The sequence below is a fragment of the Meleagris gallopavo genome, chromosome 3, assembly GCF_905368555.1.
Source record: "Meleagris gallopavo chromosome 3, MGAL_WU_HG_1.1, whole genome shotgun sequence".
NCBI lineage: Eukaryota > Metazoa > Chordata > Aves > Galliformes > Phasianidae > Meleagris > Meleagris gallopavo.
Window position 1 is genome coordinate 80,998,222 of NC_139406.1, and position 19,696 is coordinate 81,017,917.

Genomic DNA, 19,696 nt, shown 5'->3' on the forward strand with positions numbered 1-19,696 from the left:
TCTGAACGCAGTTTCACCTATCTGCTGTAAGTTCTAATGCTTGGAGGCAAGGATGTGTGTTGTTTTAGGGGCATATCAGGTGAGCACAAAATCTGCAAGAGAACTTCAGCTGGGGATTTTGGTTTCAAAAGGAGATCCACCCAGGAGCTATTTAAACCTGTCCCTTGTTTTTGCCAGCAAACCAGGAAGAAATCTTAACACACAGAAAATCTCTTTCTCCTAATACTAGCCAGAAGCCTTGTTTGGGAAACAGAAAACAAAAATCTCTCCCAATAGAGCTTCTTTTCCTGTCTCCCAGTCAGTGCTTGCCTAGCAGATCTGGCAGGAGGTAAGGAGGTGCAGAACAGGTTTGAAAGGTTTGATTAGATATGGATAGAGTAATGAAGCTCAGATTTTGAAGGAACTCCAAGTGCAGCGCTGAGTTCGGAGTCTCTGCAAAAAAGTGGGAAGGTGATCATGCCAACTGAGGAAACATAGGGGAATACACACACAGAGTAATCCCTATAAAATCAATTCACATTGACTTTAAGCTCTGAGTTGCTTTGAAAAGGCAAGGAAGCATCTTCTAAGGACCCTTTGTTCAGAATGCATGTGAGCTGAGAGAAACACTGATGCACATCTGGAATGGTAATCTTTCCCCTGATCACACCAATCCCTGCTGGGGAATCAGGAAGCAAGTTCAAGGGTAGCTGGGGCTCGTGAACACACCACAGTGCTTTTCTCTCTGAATGGCAAATCCTCTTCCTGTCCCATGGGCAGTACCAGGTACTGTATTTCCCAGATGTCATGTAGTCTGCCATTCTCAACCAGACTCACCCAGTCCATTTTTCTACTGGGCCTTTTCATCCTTTCCAAGCAATTTAAAGTAAGACACAGCCTTTTGCTGCAGTCCTTTCCAACCATTTCTAGAATTTATCTCAAGTGCGCCACAGCCATGCTGTAGGCTGTGCTCCAAATTATGTTTAAAGGACCATTTGTTTTAGTCATTTCTGTACCTCCCAGCACAGCCTAGTCCAGACACTTGCTATCTCAACACAAAGGAAACTCACTGTGCCAAGACACAGTCTTCTCCACCCCTTCTCTCCTGAGTGAACTCACTGTCTCCAAATCATTTAATCTTCCCACTTGGCTGTAGGATAGCAACTGTCTCTTCCAATCAAACTAAAGCCACTGGCAAGCAAACCTTCATTCCTGGGAGTCACACCAAGAACAGTCCATCCGCCTGTTTTGTGATATTTTAGAGCTATTTCTACCAAATAGTTGGAGAGGGGCTATAGAAGGAAATGCGTTCTTCAGTCACAGGAAATTTAGAGGCCAGGCTTGAGAAGAGGGGAAGTAACTCAGGAAGGAAAATTATAAAAGAAAATAAAATAATAACAATAAACAAAATAAAATCTGATGTTTAGTGCCAGAATCCATGTGGCATTTAAAATGCACAAGAAAATCTTAGTGTGTATGTGGTCTCAATGTTTTGTGAGTGTAATAAAACTAATGTGGATTCAGGCCGATCTCTAAAATCTTGCCACAGCAGGTTATTACTAATTCTTGAAGATTAAAGGAGTCTTTGGCTCACCCTCAGAGGCCCAGTATGTATTGCAGGCTGCCAGAAAATAAACAAGCAGTTTTAATTGCCCTTTATGGTGGTGTTTTTTTACAAGAATGGCTGGCAATCTCGCTGTAGTCATTGCAAGTTGTCGCCACAATTAAGAAGTGGACAAGTGATCATGTAAGCCTTTTCTGGTTTCCTACATTTGCCAGAGATTTATCATACTACAGTGAGTTTGATATTAAAGATACTAAGAGTGGACCATATCAAATATTTCTCTTTGAGCATTCATCATCTTTGTTTGGAGTAATCCCAGGTACATACACAGACTGGGAGAACTCCTTGAGAGTAGCCTTCTGGAGAAGGACCTGGGGGTCCTGGTGGATAAAAAACTGAACCAGCAGTGTGCTCTTGCAGCTCGGAAGGCAAATGGTACCCTGGGCTCCATCAGAAGAGGGATGGCCAGCAAGGACAGGTAGGTGATTGTCCCTATCTACCCTGCCCTCATGAGGCCCTATCTGGAGCACTGACTCCAGGCCTGGGGCCCCCAGTAAAGGAAAGACGTGGAACTGTTGGGGAGGCTCCAAATGAGAGCCACAGAGATGATCAAAGGGCTGGAGCACCTCCCCTACGAAGACAGGCTGAGGGAGCTGGGTTTGTTTAGCCTGGAGGAGAGAAGGCTGCGAAGAGATCTCATTGCAGCCTTCCAGTATTTAAAAGGGGATTATTAACAGGAGGGGAATCAACATTTTACAAAGCTAGACAGTGATAGAAGGGGGAATGATTTTAAGCTCAAGAAGGGAAGGTTTAGATTGGATGTCAGGGGGAAGTTCTTTACTATGAGAATGGTGAGGTGCTGGAACAGGCTGCCCAGAGAGATTGTGAATGCTCCATCCCTCAAGGTGTTCATGACCAGGTTGGATGGGGCCCTGGGGAACCTGGTCTAGTACCAGATCTGGAGGTTGGTGGCCCTGCATGTGGCAGGGGGGTTGGAACTTGATGATCCTTGGGATCCATTCCAACCCAAGCCATTCTGTGATTCTATGATCTACAAGAAAAGCATTGCTTAAGGTACCCCAAGGTTAAACTTGTCAGTAACTGAGGATTCAGTTTCATTAAACAGTGGAATTTGCACTGGAATCACAACAGCCTTCTCTTTTTCTGAGGAAAGATTTGATTGATTACAGGATTTTCCAGTAAAGAAACTCAGTGGAGCTTTAATCTTTTAGTTGAAGACTCTTAATCGTGAAATATCTGAGAACTACATTCCAGGGAACTAGAGAGAAAATGAAATAAAAATGGTGCATTTCATTTCATTGTGAGAATTTGGGTGTTTTTTTTCCAATTTGTTTGTAATATATATATATTTTTTTATCAGATCAGTATCGGTTCAGATAGAAGTTCTCAGCTTTTACAATTTTCTAATATATTTCTTATGGGAAAATTGTAAATGTGGTCTTGGATTCAGACTTATTTATGATTCTGTTCCTTCCAGTACCCAAGGGAAACAATCCATTTCCAAAGTTCCTACAATATTTATACTTTGGAGGTAGTAAGTTGCTTGTGAGATCACTGAGCACACCTAGCCTTTTCACTTTGAGGCCATTCACATAAATTATAATAAGGAAAACATGTTTTGCAAATTGCACTGTTTCCAGACCCAACAGCTGTTATAATGGTTCACGCTTTGGTTTGTATTTTATGGGGGTTTTCTCTGATTTTTAGGTTAAGTGGCAAGAGGAGGCAGCAGGTGGTGTGGAATATTGACATAATTTTCTGATGACGGTAGAAGGGAAGCTTGCAAATGAGATCTGACAGTTCTGAAAAGTTATGTGGGTAGAAGTGAGAATAAAATACAGATCAGTGTATTGAATTTCCATTGCATTTTATTTAAAATATAAGGAAGTAAAAAGAAACTGATGAGATGCATAAGCTGTTATTCATTGTGGACTACAGCTCATGCAAAAATATAAAAAAAAAATCACTTGGGAATAGACTAAAAGAAAGGTAGCATTTCCCCAGTGTAACCAATAATCTTGAGTAAATAACTTGTGTTGTATAACATACATAAATAATAATAGCCACCTCATGGAGACAGCAGGATACAACATACACTGCAGATCTGATTTGTTTGTTTCTTGGTCTTTAACCTCTGGTTTTGGTCTCTCTGCTATGCTAGCTTCATCATTAGTTCTGGAGCTTGGATTTGAGAGAAAGGAATTTTTGGAATTCAGCACTCATGAGTTCCATACACAATCTCTTTGCTTTTCAGTATCTTTTTCCCACTTGATGGCTTGGGAGTAGTTGTAGAGAGAGGAAGAGAGAAGGGTGTCATTCCAGCTTCAGTTTAGCTACAGCCTCATACAAAACAGCAAGTTAGCAGCTCCCAGCTTGTTGTACATTCTTGATGCGGCTGGACACATTTTGCCTTTGGGGACGATGATGAGGCCCAGCCTGGCAGCCATCTTCACTGCAGGACCCCAGAGGCTCAGCCATACCCTGCCTCTATGTGGTCACACTCCCATGGACATGAAGCACTTCTTGGGAAGATTATTCATCCCAATAGTTGCATGGGGATTTTCACAGCAGCAACTCCTCGATGCATTTGTTGTTTGTAATGAGTGCACTGCAGGAGGGCACCCACCGACTTCCTTGTGGCTGGAGTTTTCTCCTGTAGGAGAAATGCATCTCTTAAATCAGAGGAAATGGTTTCTGGTTACTGGTAGTTTGATTCACAAATTTACATGAGCTTTTTCAGAGAATTACCTAAAATGTTCTGCTGTGAATAATTGGGTTCTCATACCCAAGCACATCCCTTCCCTTTCCTCTCTCATTTCTGTGGTTAAAACGTTGCTTACAGGAGCAGGCAAGCAGGAGGTATATCACAAGTCCTCTCTTGTCTATGTTGTTCGTCATAATAGAGACAACAGATACTGACAGATCCTGAGACACTCTCAGGCTCTCCTTTCATCAAAAAAACTGTTAGCAGCATTTTCTCCTTTCCCTTCTAGTGATACAAAGGCTGTATTATAGGACAAGGACTCAAAGGTTTGGATCAACAACATCTCAGTATAACTTTGTGCAGGTTAAGAAGGTGTTGAGTCATCAAAAAACTCTTTCCTTGCTAATGGCAAAACCCAACCAAACTAACAAACAAATTCAAATGTTACCCTAACCAATTTAATGAATTAGGCAAAGGAGAACTCTATTCAGGTTCTTATGTGATCAAGAAAGACTTCTGGGTAACTTCATTAGAATGAAGTTAAATAAATAAAATAGAACACAGTTGTAGTAAATTTTAAAGGATTGAAAGTGTAATATATTTATTTTAAAATCATAAACATATACATAGGTTCACATACACTGTGTCTAGCAAGAAATTGTCATGGTTTAAAAAGTAAAGCCTTTGATAAAAACCCAAAACTCTTGCAGCAAATGTGAAAAGAATGTTTGTGTTCAGCAAAGGAAATACTTTGTGTGTTTTTCCCTAGTGGAAGCAGCAGAGAGAACAATTCATACTGACCTGAAGTTTTGTGGTGTCTCAACTTTGTTTAAAACACTTTGCAGAGTCCAACTTTACACTGACTGCTAAAGAATCAAATTTTTTTTTAATAATTTAGCTGACACACAGTGTGGTCTCATTTGAAGGATGCAGGGCAGTCAGGGCAATGATAGAGCAACTGCCTCTAAGACATGAACAGACACAATAACCTTTTAAAAAAGCCTCAGCTCTTTTTTATTTTATTGAAATACAGTGTTTCTTACTCACTTAGTTGAACTCTGGGTCTCAGAAGTCTTGTAAAATAGCTCTGTTTTTTTTTTAATGTCTAAGAACACATTCAGTAACAAACATCTTTGCAATGAAGAAGAAGAGTACCTAAAATGGAACAAAATGCAAAATGTTAACTGCTAGTGATCTAGAAAAGCTGTATTTAATCCATACATGCACTTGGAATTGGCTGGGCAACTCCAGTTACTGCTTTTACTCACAAAGACCACTACTAAAGCTGAGATCCGTGTTCAGAAGCCCTTCTCCTGCCTAAGGCTGTTTGGGATCTATAGAAAAGACAACTGCAGCCATACATGTCTGGATTTACTAGATGTGCTCACAACACAAGTGGAGTGCACTGAGATCTGCACTCACAGCTACCTTCAGTTAAAGACAGCAGGAAGGAGTTGTGAAGCAACTGGAAGATTTCCTTGCCCAAGTAGGAGAGTTGACTAGTAGTCCTTCTATGGGATGACAGAGCCTGAATCTATGGCTCTTGCTTCTCAGGAGAGAGCGTAGCCATGGAGCCATGGGACATATTGAGTAAGCAGTACCTTTTCCCTTCTTGTTGACACAGGAATGCTCTGCAACCTGAATTTGAGATCCATGAGACCAGAGAGACAGCTGTGAGGAGAACTACAGTTGGAAATACAGCAGTTAGGGAACTCTTCTGAAGTAGAAGAGCTTACCTTTCGGGTGTTTAGTATCAAAACACTAAAACTTTTTTGGTCTTTGAACTTATTGCCTCATGAAAGCGAGTGAGTCTTTGATAATGCTGCTTATTTGTGATACGGACCAAAATGGAGCTAGATTGAAATGAAGACCCATTTAAAAGCTTTAAATGAAACATGGGCTAACAAAATTATCCCTTGCCCCCTGAAAGTTTTCTTTCCACCTTCCTTCATAAAAAAACTTACATTTCCCTTTACTTTTGTTGGGGAGCTCTTTGAAAGGCTTAACAGAAGGCTGCAGACCACCTATGTGATTTTCCTGCGAGTAGCTTAAAACCTAGCCACAGATCTAAATCATTATTAATTGCCTAAGAATACAAACATATAAAATTCATGGATGCATTGTTAATTTACTCTACAACATAGCCAAGCATTCTTCCCTGTTATTGCTATTTTATTATTGGGAAAATGCCCAATGCTACTCATTCTTACAACTCAGCAGGTTCTTTTAAGCCAAAAGAATGTTTCAGTGAGAGATGAGCTGGCAAATTCACTTTTAAGTTTTTGTTAACTAATTTCATGTGACCTTGGCAATAAGATACTTATTAAATAATTTCATGTGACTATGATGATCAATGCAGAAATAAGATTTACAGACAGAGGGCTGGTAGAAATTGTTGGCCCCTAAGGCTGAAACAAAGAAACTCATTCTTCTGGGGAAAAAAAAAAAAAAAGAAAAAAAGAAAAAAAGATACTACTCTGCCATTCCTCTGGTTTTGCAATAAACTTTTCCATTTGTGCTGTGCTGTTTGTGTCTGGTGATGAATTAAATTCAACAGACAACAACAACAACATCCCGAGTATTTCAAAAAATATTTTAATTTATTTTAAGCCTATTGAAGTAGATAGTACTAATGGATGAAAAACAAGCATAAAGTGCTGAAGAATGAACTCCTTTGAAAAGAAGTCAAGAAGCAGAAACTTTCAGTACAAGTACTCAAGTACTGTAGTTGCAGGCTGCAAGGAGCATTACAGAGACAGAGAACAAATACAGAGCTCGTTACAAACTGGCTACAGCAAGCCAGATAGACAAGCTGGGTATTTCCATCTCTATCTTCTAAATTTTAGTCATTCAGGATGCAGAAGAGTGACTTCTCTGAAGCAGTGCCCAATTTGCTAAAGGATCAACTAGCTGAGCCAAATCTCAGTAGGAAGACCATTGATATCAATCTGCTATACAGCTTTGAATATAAAAATTACGATTAGCTAATTTGAGTCTGCATTGGTATTTTCTTATTGTGTCCATGTTTGTGGCCACCTACTCATCGCTACTTTCAACAAGGCAGTAGCAACAGAGAAATTCTTTCTTGGGGCTGTTTCGAAGACTGGAGTAGTGAGGAACTGCTCTGCACTGTCTATGAAGGATTTGGCTCAGGGTCTTGGTAATAAGAAATATCAAAAACCCACAGTATACTTTTGGGTGATCTATAAGTAAAAACAAATGCATTTTGGCATCTAGCTTATTTACTTAGTGGTCATTCAGGAAACTGGCTAGATTAGAATAACGAACTCATTCCTCAGTTAGTTCCTCCTTACATACACTGTTTCTCAGCTTACATATGAAGTAAGCTTCCAGGCTAGAAATGCTATGTCTTGTTTCAGTTTCACTCTGTTGTGTTTCACAAAGCCAGCCTACAGATGGTAGGAAGTCTAGCAACAGCTCTCCTCCAGCAGCGAGAATAAGAGAAGCTTTGGCACTAAAACATCCATCAAAACAGAAGTCAGTGATGACAAACAGAAAGGGATCCATTATCTGCTTCCCTGCATATATTACAGACCTTGGACCTCCCTGGTTTTCAGGATCAGAGAGACTGAAATGTGTGGCAGGATATGAGGCTGAAAGTACTACTCAAATTCTCCATGTAGGACTCGGTAGGACGAGGGCAGTAATGAATTTTGTGCCAGCTCCACAGGCAGGTGTGCTTTTCTCTCTGGCTAAAGGACACAACATTTGCTCAACTCCTGACAACTGTGGAATGCATTGCTAACCTCACCACAGCCTGCCGCAAGTGCAATGGCAAACTACTACAGCACGACAAACCTTCCTCTGTGACTCGCATAGGGCCTTCTCCTTCCAGCCACACGCAGCCTGGCAATCATTCAGTCCCTTACTGTCCCTCACCTGCTTTTTGTGAAAACAATATAATTTCCATTACTGGCATCCAAAACCCAAGGTTATAAATATAAAAATCAGATGGCTATTCCCTCTTTCTTTATGGGATTTTCCAAGATCGTCTTGGATATATTTAGTATTCATGTGTAATGAGTCAGAGTGTCCACCTGTGGTCTCCATAAACCAATTTTGTAAATAGCATTGACTGATGTGACTCAAAAAAAAAAAAAAAAAAAAAAGAAAAGAAAAAAAAGAAAAAAGAAAAAAAAAGAAGAAGAAGAAGAAGAAGAAAAAAAAAAGGCCTGTTTCTTTTTTCCAGTTTTAGTCTGAATTCAAACACTGTTTGCAGTTCCAAGAACTCTGTGGGTTTCATACTCTAGGTCAGTGGGTGGAGAATACTGGAAAAGGCACACTCCATCCTGTCCCCTTGTTCCGGTGGGCTGTAGGTCTCAAAATGATGACTTTAGTTTATAGCACACTGAGCCACCTTTTCATTTAGAAACTGTTTAATATGCAACCTGCAGATGAGGTCCTGGCATACACCATTCCCTGTGTTTGTTCCTCACTTGCAGGTTGCTGTTGAAAAATTTGAATTTTGCTTCAGCACAGAAAGAGCTGTGGTCTGGTTTTTATGGGTGCTGAAGAGCACAAAAGGATTAAGTCTCACTGACATTTCAGTAACACTTTGAAGAACGTGGAAGAATAACTTGACTTTGTTATTACGTTATCTAAGCTCAGGTTATCCTCATGATAACAGTAGTGGTCACCCTTTGAAGTGACACCTGAATTGCTTTCTTCAGATTGAAGTCATCTGTGCATGGTGTGAAGCCCTGTGGGGGCTACAGCACATGCTCTCAGTCTTTGGATATACAACCTGTAGGTCTGAAATGCTCCTGTGCAAATTGAGAGAAAACTTCCATGTCTTTTTGTGCAAGAGAGAGCTTTTGGGAAGACAGCAAAGGAATAGCAGCAAGGAAAAGGAGGCAACTTGAGTCCTGTTAATAACTAATGAGCTGTGTTAATCGAAGCCTAGATTAGCCCCTCTGGCAATATGGATCAGTATCTCAAGTTAAAAGCACCATCATGCATAATGTCAGGATATAATGTATATTTAGGTTTATAGTAGACTATAAAAAGATAACTGAAATCAGCTCTGCAATGCAGACAGTCCTCAGCTCCAGAAAAATGGGAACTCATGGCCATTTTAAAATGTGGCATTTCTTAAGATATTCTTAAGGCTTAAGTTCTTGCCTTGAGATATAGTTTAATCTGCATCACTTACAGTCTTTGTACAAAAGGAGTACCTAGACAGCTGCCTCATAGTTGTGAAAAGATAAGTTGCCAGTTTGGATGAAGTGGTTAAAAGGACCCGCATAAATGCACAGGTACCAGCATTGAGAATCTGTAAATGATCAAAAAATAACAGGAATTGAAGTAAGATGGTATGCTTACTGAGTGCTTCATGTTCCGTTGACTTCAGTGGGAGTTTTGGCAAAAGCGAGATGCAGGCTGGCCCCTTACTAACAGAACTGAGTGAAACAATTTTTGACTGTGACCATATTGATATTGCTTGTTTTAGGGTTTAAATGAAGTGTGCTGTGTTTGGGATCTTGAAAGTCATTCCTAACTCACAGCATATGTATCAAAAGGACCATTAATATTGACATAGCTTCTGAATCTGCTCTGAATTGCAAACATAATAATACTGCATAGTTTTCTTTCACCAAAATTTTAGGAAATTTACCATTTGTTTGCTTTCATTGTGAAAGTCAAGACATGTGATACCTTGAGAAATTTTTACATTAATGCTTCAGAAACACTTGAATTTGAAGCTCAAAGCAAGCTTCAAGGCTTGCAAAGCCATTTAGCCTGGAATGTATAATACAATAAAAGGCAACAGTTTGCATAAATTTTTGCCAACTGAAACCACCAAGCACTACATAGATCGATGAAGGGCATGGCTCTGCCAGTGCCAACGTGTCTTGTGAGTCATTGAGTGCTCTCAGCTCTTTCAAACCAACAGAACCAAGCAAAAAGACACTCAGTACTTACCCAGATCAAGTTTCTAACAAGTGAAAGAATGTTTTCTGTTACATGTTTTGATTAGAAGAATAATTTCAAAAAAAACATTCTCAGGCAGTAAAATTAATAAAATTACCAAAGAACCAACATTTTTCCACATCACAGTGAAAGCAAAGCAAGCAGCTGAGCAAGCAGATAACATGAGTCGTGTTAATTTGGAATTACAGCAGCATTTGATAGCAAGTCAGTGGCTGAAGTTCTATCAGATTTTCCACTATGTCACCATAAAAATCAACTGAAAACAGATATTTGTTGTATATTTTCTGAGCCTCAGAGCCATTTTAAAATTTACACTTGATTAAGTAGTTTCCACTGAAAATAAATCAGTTATTATTACAGCCTTCTAGATAAAAAATCAACTAAGTTCAGCAGAACTATGTTTATTTGGGCTTTTATTACCTAGCAAACTTTGGTCCTTAACATTAATTGCAATTCTTATTTTTCCATATTTACAAAAAGCTTTATTTAGAAAATAAACTGCAAAGGAGTGAAGTGCTCATTCTTTGTGACCGTGTGCTGAGTGTTCCTGAGGTAGATACACACGGCTAACAATTAGCCGGTAGTGCTTCAAGTATATGCTAGAAATAAAATATAATAACTGACTCCAGCCAACTATATGGGAATGGAACCTTCTGCCTATTGTACTTTGTGCTCTTTGATGCCTGTGGTGCTATGTATTATTTACTGGCACAGCACATGTCTCCAGTGCACCTCAGGCAAGTGATATCCCTATTTTGACAAGAACCCCACCGCTTTCAATATATGAAAGGCGGATCATTTTTTTGTTTCAGTAGTGCCACAAGCTAAAAAGGAACAACACAGAAGAAACATCTCAGCACTCACTGAAATCTAGCCAGATCCCATTGGGCATCAAGCAGAATTCATCACCCCTAGAAATGCAGCAGCTCTTGCAACTGTGCCAGCAGCATGACACAGAGCAAGAGGAAGGAAGCACAGAAGAAACAACCATGGGTAATTAGAGCAGGCAAGACGTTGAGGTGATTATCCAGTTTGTAATATAACCAAAAACCAAGACAGATGCTGCTATTCTTGTGACAAATGTCATCCAACATTTCATGGCACGCAGAAGTCAGCACTCAGAGCCTCAGTGCTGGGACTCACCTGCAGGAGAGCAGCCCAGCAGGGAAGCTGGCTGTTGTTGCACGACTGACTCAGGGTGAAGAATGTCATCTGCTGAATCACAAGTGCCACATCCTATGGTAATGTTTTTCTTTCCATGATTCCCCTGGCTGCCTGATACTAGTTAGACTGTACAATCTTTGGAAAGCTGAATATAACTAAACTTTTGGACCAACTTTGTGATCGGTGCAATACAGCCAGCATGGCTGGCTTTGCCTCTGGGTTGAAGCTGAACCATTAATTTCCTCTTATCCATATAAAGGTAGAATTGGTAGATCTAATTTTAAAATATGCCCCTGTTTTTCATAAGCATTGCTTAGCATTCTTATTTCATAGTCATTTAAGGAGCAGTCAGTGTTTCCATGACAAACCTTTCTCTCAGGGATTTATCATTTGCAATAACAACATATTCTAACAGCAGAAATATACTCTGCACGAATTGTCTGGTGAAGGAAGATGAGTTTAACTGTCAAAAATTGCTAGACTCTCCCTAATGGAGGTCTTCTACTCTCTAATGGAGACTGGTTTGATAACACAGTAAGTCTTGTGCATCTTCCTTCTACTTGCTTACACAGATGTAATTGGAAAAAGTAATATATATTACAGCTATTGGAAGCAGACTAGTCTGTGACAGAAACTGAATGACCTTTCAGTAGATAACCAAGTCTTCTACTGAGGCTAAAACTGTAATCCAGCCTTTCAGCAGTAGAAATTGCTCCTTCTCTCATTAATATGCTCACAAAATGGTATCTATTTTGTCAAAAATATTTCTCTAAACAAAGCTAAGAGAATTGTATCTGTATGATCCAGTGACACAGGTAGGGGCTGATTTAAAGTAAAGGCTGAAATTATTAACTTCTGAGACACAGAGCAACTTACTGAAACAAATTCTAGAGTGCTATAGTATTTTAAAGGAAGAGCACAAACTTTTCATTATTAAGGGAATAGTTGCAATACTAACCCTATATTTAATGTAACAAAACATTGATTCTTTCTACAGTATTTACAAAAATTGTGTAAGATATGGGGTACAAAACAGATAGTGACAAAATAATTCCCAACATTTTAACATTTTAATTATAATCCTTGGAAGAAATAGAATTTGATAAAAAAGTGAAAAGAATAAAAGAGAGAGATCAGTAGGCATATTGAACCCATTTGTAGAGGTTATGCCTCTTAATTAGATTTTCTACTGCAGTTACCACAAACCCACATCAAATATTCCAAGAAACTGCCATGCCCAACAGACTTAGCTGTAGGCCAACTGCATATGCCTGTGGGAATCAAAGAGGGAGGTTTTGGACAAGCAAGACTACCAACTTTTTTCTCCTCTCCTATTAAATTGAGCTGTGGGTATTCATAAACAAAAGCAGTCATATACAAAATAAAAATCCCACTTTCAACAGCATCCATTCAAACTACACCTTGACAGCAATTTCTTTTTTTTTTTCCCTGTGTGGTCCATTTTATCTATAGAAATAGCAGAATAATAACACTTCTAGCCAATTAAAATGCTACACCACAATTTATTAACCGCTCAGGTGGTTTTAATATTTACACCCTGAGTGAAGTGTAGTGAAGTGACTGCTTAAACCTTGCTCCTCTCGGCTCTCCTCTTCACGTTGCATCTGATAGTCCTGGTGCTTCAATCTGATTCCATAAATCATTCCTAAGGGACCCATTTTTAGTGTAAAATAGTTGTATGTCATGGAAAAACTGCTACATAACATGGCATTCTGAAATTTACCTTTATTTTCTTCCTAAAAAGAGATGTTACAGTTCTTTGTATATTGGAATGGCAACCTTCTTTGAGAGTTTTCTCCAGCTCAGTCACCAACCAAACAGCTCTACATGTTCAATTTCAGCAGGCTTTGATCAACTTATGGAGACCTTACTGGAACAATCTTTTTCATATGTTTGGCCTGCAAGGCTAGAATTACCACAAGTTAGCTGTAGTGACTGGAAAATCACTTTGAATACATTTACAAAAGAACCCATAATATTTTCACACATGGAGACGAAAAAAAGTAACAAACACACAATAACATAAAAGCACAAACTAACCAACCAACAAAGATACAGAAGGCTGCAAATCAAAGAGGTAGCTGTGTAGGTAAAACTGTTGGACACATGGTTTGAAGAATCAGGACAAGCACTAGATGCTCTCAGAGCCAGGTGCTCTGTTGGGACTGAATCAAAGTTGACTCTTTTTTTTTTTTAACATTGAAGCTTGAGAGCCTGGAAGAATATCAAGATGAAAAGAAAAACTACAGCCTTTACTGAAAATAATTTTAAAAAATACCACGGAGGTCTTAATTTTCAAGAAAGACTTCTTGAGAAATTTACCTTGGAGCCAAATTCCCCTTTCTGCATCACACACCTCTCTCTGTGGATTGCAAGTGGAAGAATATGCATGCCTGGGGAAAAGATATGAGGAATGTTTTTAATTTTGTTAACTTAGACCTTCTTGTCACGGAATTTATCTAAACCTACTTGTTTCCTATTGGACTCTCATTCCACTGGGCAGTGTGTTGACAGGTGTTCAAGGAAGTGGAGTCACTGAGGAATTTTTATAGGAGTTCTCCGTAACAATAAAAGACACCTTAATATCTAATCAATTTTTTCAGCTCATTTCCTTCTAGCCAAGTGAAACCTGAAAGTAACAGGAAAAAGTCATAAAACTGACAAGGAAGGGCTGTGTGTTCAAGGTTGAGCACATCAACCCATCCTTGACAGTCTGTGAAATCAGCCAGCTGTGAAGCTGGACTATTAAAAGGTTTTATTTCCCCATATTACATATAAGGAGATGTTGCAGGCTTCCCACCTGCCCTTCCCAAGGGACTTTCTCTTCAGAGCAAACTTCACGTTAAATGCAGGCTTAGTAATAAGTCTTAAAAAGGCTTTATGCATGTGGTACCTATTACAGAAACTGGAAGCAGTGCTATATCTCCTACAAGAGCTGCTTTGAAGCATAAGGCAAGAATCTGGGTCAAGCCTCATCCCTTTTACACTACAAAAGTACAATAGCCTGCATGCTTTGTGTGTTCTGTGTCCAGTCTCAGGACTGGATATATCCCCAGGATAACAAAGTGCTGCATTCATTTTGCTGAAACAAACCCAAAGTAACAAACAAATCAGCTGATGATACAAACCACTCCTAACAATTTTCCCCATGTGGGTGCCAGGCTGTTTCTTTGATATTTAAAATGGTGCTTAGTCACATTTAGTCCAAAAATGATATCAAGTGTCATTCTGTTTCAGATAAACAAATATCTCACAGTAATACCTTCTCAAAACTCAACTCACTTTTAACCACTTTTAGTTTATAGATACAAACAACAGGAGTTCACATGCCTTTGGGCACTTACAGCAAAAAGCTTTTACTTTTTGTAAAGGGTCAACACACACAGATGCAGCAAAGTACTGTTGATGCAGAAAACTTTGTCATATTTAGTCAGTGTGTTACAACGGAGAAAAGCCATTTGGGAAAGGCTATGTCTTAACAATTCAACTGCATTTCTTCACCTCCACTGGCACTGCAGTACAAAAAAGTCAGCAAAGGATTCTTTGCAGAAAAAGAAAATAAATTAGAGCTGAGAACTTCTAGGATATTGTTATTACTAGATTCACTTTAGACATTCACATGAAGGAAAGGGAGAGCCTACAATAAAGGCCAACCCGGTAAATAAACAAAACACTGAATGTCCATATCTGCAGCTGGTCACTAACCAGAGCAAAAGCAAGGTGCCAAGCCTCAGCTCAGCAGCCTGCTGCGAGACTCAAAATAATAATAATTTAGAAGTGTCTATAATATTTAGATTTTGTTCTGTCTGAAGTTGTTTTCTAAAACTTCTTAATAATTTGTTTTGGGTTCTGGAGGGGTTCTCTTCCCATTGATTTTAAAATACCTGCCAGTTTTCTTATAACTCTACTCCTCTATAAAGTACAGAGGCTGAATTTCCACAGATAACCCAAACATTATTGGTTTTTCTCATTCAAACGTCTTGAAGTTTGTAACAGCCTTGGTTTCAGTTACTTGAAAAGTGATGACGAGTGCATATGAATGAATGAACTGATACAATAGTGCAGTAATATTGTATTGGTAACCCACAACCCATTCACGCTGCTGATCCTTTAAGATTATTAAGATATAAGGGAATTTTTCTATATTGTTCATTACTTACGAAAAAGGAAAAAGAGTATTAATAGACTGCAAAATCAAACTTTCAGAAATAAGGAAATCATACATTTGCATTTGATCCAATTGCCTTAATTTTGACGTTGTTTATTGAAGCTAGGAATAAAATTGAGAAGTTGCAGAATGAAGGATACTTGGGAAAGCCCACGTTTCATACTTCCTAGTTTCAAAGTGTTGATTTTGTTACCAGACTGAACTTAATCAGGGCCCCTGGGAAGACAGAGTCCACAGTGAAGGCAATTGAAGATCATACCAGAACACGCAAACAAGACACTAAATTTAAGCTGGCTAGACAGACAAATACCTGGCATTTCCCAAATTCAAAGCACTTGATTTTCCACTCATAGAAAGAGAAAAATAAAGGAAGTGTGAGTTTCAAGTGTGTATTGCTAGTTTGTATTTTAAAGAAAGCCTAAATTCACCCACCTCTTCTATATCAATGGGATTTCAATTCTGACTGCTTGTGATTGCTCCACAGAAGCCAGCTGACAGAGAAAGCCACACAGCTAGCCACACACACTGTGTGGAGAGAGCTGGTGGAAGAGAGGTCCTGGAGAAGGGCAGAGGAGGGAGCAGGACCATCCCACTGCTGTTCCAGCATCCCATCAGACATTGGCTCACCCTGTGCCGCTGCACTGGCAGCAGTGGAGCTACAGGCACACTGGCTGCGGTGCTGCCAAGCTGTCACAGCTTTCCTCAGCTCCACTTGACCTCTGGGATGCTTAAGATCTCTGCAAAAGCAGTTCTGTGGAACTCCTGCTTCCTCCTTTTTCTTCTACCACATTTGTATGTGCACATCCTTCACATAACTATTTCAAAGACCTGCTGGAAGCAAAAGAGATGTTAGAACTTCTCAGGATGGAGTAACAAGAACTTTTTGTACCAAAATGGGTCAGGGCTTCCAGATGAGCAGGTAGCACAGCTGCCACCTCAATGATTAAAGCAGTGTTAGGTATAGCCTACTTCAGTGCACTGGGTTCAATGAAAATTTCCTCCTGTGTTTTTTAGCCTTTCCTCCAGTGTACACCCACATATGGGGTAACCACTGCTGGTCCAGATTATCCGAATAAAAATGCTACCTCTGACTACAGGATGACAGGAATCCTAGGCAACTCTGTTATCCAGATTTCCTGAATGAATCAGAATTTTAAATGCGCAAATGAGTGCTGAACATCTGCCACATCTTTTACAGGAAGGAAAAAAGAATAATGCCATCATAATAGCACATTTCTCTCTCAATAAGCTTTGATGTCAGGAAACGAAGTATCCAAGTACAACTATTTTTCTAACTTGTTCACCTTTGGGGGTTGCCAGAAGGAGGTCTTTTTTGTCTCAGAGACCACTACAAAGTTTAGAAATGGAGAACAAGCGATCATCCGCATGACTATTCCGTGAAAGTTCTGGATTTTCCAAATGCCAGTTTACAGTCATATGTTTATTCATTTTTCCAGTCAGTGAGTATTAGAAAAATAAAAAGACAGAAAAACAGAGGTTATGCTAATAGTTCCCAAGTGACTATCAACAGCATCATGCAGTTCTGATCTCTGATGCAGATGGTGGTAGATTCTCTCAGGAAGCTGAAGAGGACACAGTTCTTAGACAGAGTTGTGGAATGACATAGAAGACAACAATCTGCAAAATTATTATAGAATCACAGAATCATAGAACGGCCTGGGTTGAAAAGGACCATAAAGATTATCTAGTTTCAACCCCCCTGCTGTGGGCAGGGTCGTCAGCCACTAGACCAGCGTGCCCAGAGCCTGGTCTATAAAGCCATATCAGCTATTGATTTTTAAGGAGTTCTTTGAATTATTGGTAGCTTTCAGCATATTCTAGCACAGACACCAACTCTAAGAGGCAGTAGGGAACTGTCAACAGAGCTGAAAAGCCCTTAGGTGAGCAAGTACATCTATCGCTTTTAAAATGAAGAAACTACCAAATTTTTGATCTTCTGTCAGAATTATTCTGTAGTTGAGGATTGACATTTAGACTGTTTTTCTTTTTAATTAGATTTTCTGTCTTAAGAAAAATCAAATCAAATTAGAAAAACTCTGTGGAATTGACTAATACTGAGAACAATGGCCTATTTTATAGCTCTGCAGCATGAGTCACTGAACTGAACAATGCAACGGGTAGTCTTCAAGTGGTGGAATAAATTCCATTGCTTCCTTGTTGGGATGTTGACATTAGATAAACTATTCATAAACATTAAATGCAACAGGCCTTCTCTGTGATTTCTCCTTCTGCAAACTTCAGAAATTTCAGCACCAAACATAATACAGATTGATGAGCCATGACAAACATTAAAGGACACAAAATTGAACTGCTGGGTTGTCCTCTGCTTAAATCTCACAATCTTTACATATAATTTCTTTTTTGAATGCAGCCTGTATTTTTTTTTTTCCTGCTTTCCAAAGTAGATGAAAGGCAATCACTTGAAATGGAAGGACCTTTGGTATGTCCACTCTTAAGTTCTTCTGTATATACCTTTTCACACTGTGAGTTTATGCCTTTCTGTAGAAGCGAACCAGATGAAGAGGGGGACTGGGCTCTGTATTTACACACTCTGTTTTTCATGTTATATAATTCACAAGGATTTAGTACAAAGCTGAGAAACACTGATGTGAGTTTTTTTGTTTTTCCATCACAGATCTTTAACTCTTCACTGTCTTTCTGAAAGTGCACCTTCAAAACTCCTTCTCGGGAGTTTTACTTTTTCATTCAAAGACCCACTGGGGAAGCTTACTCTAGTTCTGTAGATGCTCCATATTTTTCTCTCTATCTGATCTCCACAGAAAGGCAGCTTGGGATACTCTCTGTTGCTCTCATCTCTTTTCCAATTTCACCATGCACCTTTCTCAGACCTCATGTCACATGCTTCTGCAGTGTAAAAAGAGGGAGTGAAAGCACTACCTGGCTTTACTATTGTCATTCATCATGGAATTTATGTTTCCCCCAGATAGAGGTACAAAGTCAAATGCTCTACAGAAATCTATTATAATTAATGCTCCACCCTCCAGAGATATGAGATACCACAAAGAAAGGAAAAATACAGACAAAACTCATTCTGGACCTGAACTTTTCTTGGGAGTAATTGCATAAGCAATACTGTGGCACTGAGCTTGAACTCTTCAGCTTTTCTGGATCCAAACTGACTCACATCGAATTATCTTAGCTCTCTCTTTAACCAGTGTACTGGTTGTTTTGCAAACCAAATCATCTTCTCATGCATGATGGGGAAATGACTCTTTCCTTTATCAAACTGGATGTCTCATCAAAAAGGATATTCAGGCAAAATGTTGAGATTTTGTTCCAAATAATTGAGTTCATTTTTTTCTTGACAAAGACTTTACAGAACATCAAAATAGACCAACCAAGGTCACTAAGAACATCCAGCCAACATCTCAGTCACCTCCTTCCATGAAAAACAGTGGTGATACTAAAGCCACCAACTTAAATAGCTGAGGACTTTGTCAAGAACGCTGCATGCTAAAACAAGATAAAATCATTTTATCTCAGGATTGTTATCTAGTGTAAAGGAGTAAACCAAGAAACCTGCATCGTTATGTGCCAAAAAAGTTCACTGGAGAGAACTGCAGTACTTCAGGATGAAGGTTGCTCTCTGTGATGCACGGTGCCATCAGTCAGCTTTTGGGATACAAGATGTAGAACGTTTGGCATTTGTGCCTACAAACAGGATTGTTTGTGGATACTTTAAGGCGCTGTTTTATTTATACAGCCATATGTATTAAGTATGCTGAAAGAAATACATAGTGGAATGCATAATGAAAGAACTAGCAGGTTATACAGTTAGCATACGTGGCCTCCAGAACAAGTTAGTTGGTGCATTTTCACTCACTGGACGTAGTTAAATAAAAAATATACATTTCTGTACATGAAACTTCCCAGCACCACCTGCAGCTGTGAGCAGGAATCACTCAGTGACACTGCAAGGCTTCTGTTACGTAGGAGGCCAGCAGGGATCGTCATAATGATCCCTTCTTGTTTTAAAAGCTCAGAATGCTATATGTAATCCCTGTAATTAATCTAACTCCATAGGCTTCTATTTACAAGTCCGTTATTTTGGCTGTCTGTATCAGGAGAAATAACTAGTTGC

The 19,696-nt window shown here is 39.3% G+C and overlaps 1 long non-coding RNA gene across 1 annotated transcript in view; it reads right to left on the bottom strand.

The window, feature by feature from the left end:
* Positions 1–3,414: 3,414 nt before the first annotated feature.
* Positions 3,415–19,696, bottom strand: part of LOC146544788 (uncharacterized) — a 29,667-nt gene continuing 13,385 nt past the window's right edge. Inside the window, exons 2-3 of the long non-coding RNA XR_014882655.1 lie at positions 5,316–5,423; positions 3,415–4,217 (exon numbers count right to left, since the gene is read on the bottom strand). This is a non-coding gene — a long non-coding RNA (uncharacterized LOC146544788). The remainder of the gene's footprint in view (positions 4,218–5,315; positions 5,424–19,696) is intronic.